General features: G+C 54.1%; 1 protein-coding gene across 1 annotated transcript in view; it reads left to right on the top strand.

Moving 5' to 3' along the window:
• Window positions 1-268, top strand: part of LOC119590534 (protein Skeletor, isoforms B/C-like) — a gene marked incomplete at its 5' end in the record, with an annotated part of 50,087 nt that overhangs the window by 35,134 nt on the left and 14,685 nt on the right.

Genomic DNA, 268 nt, shown 5'->3' on the forward strand with positions numbered 1-268 from the left:
CATGCATACCAAAATCGTTTTTTTTCTGCAGCTCCATTTTATTCTGTATACGCACGTATGTAGCTGCTTCATATTCAAGTATTTGCCACTGAAGTGTCTCCCGCGGGAAACGATACTCGGCGAAGGGGATTTAATGCGAAGGTAAGAAGCTTTGCTCGGGAATCGTGTTTTGAAAAACGACTCGTCGGGCGGGTTCGGGGAAGCGGCTCTGGCGGGGAAGACCCGGAGCGCGGCGGACGGGGCTGGACTCGGGTCTCCCCGAACGCGC

This window comes from Penaeus monodon, chromosome 27 (genome assembly GCF_015228065.2).
Source record: "Penaeus monodon isolate SGIC_2016 chromosome 27, NSTDA_Pmon_1, whole genome shotgun sequence".
Lineage (NCBI taxonomy): Eukaryota > Metazoa > Arthropoda > Malacostraca > Decapoda > Penaeidae > Penaeus > Penaeus monodon.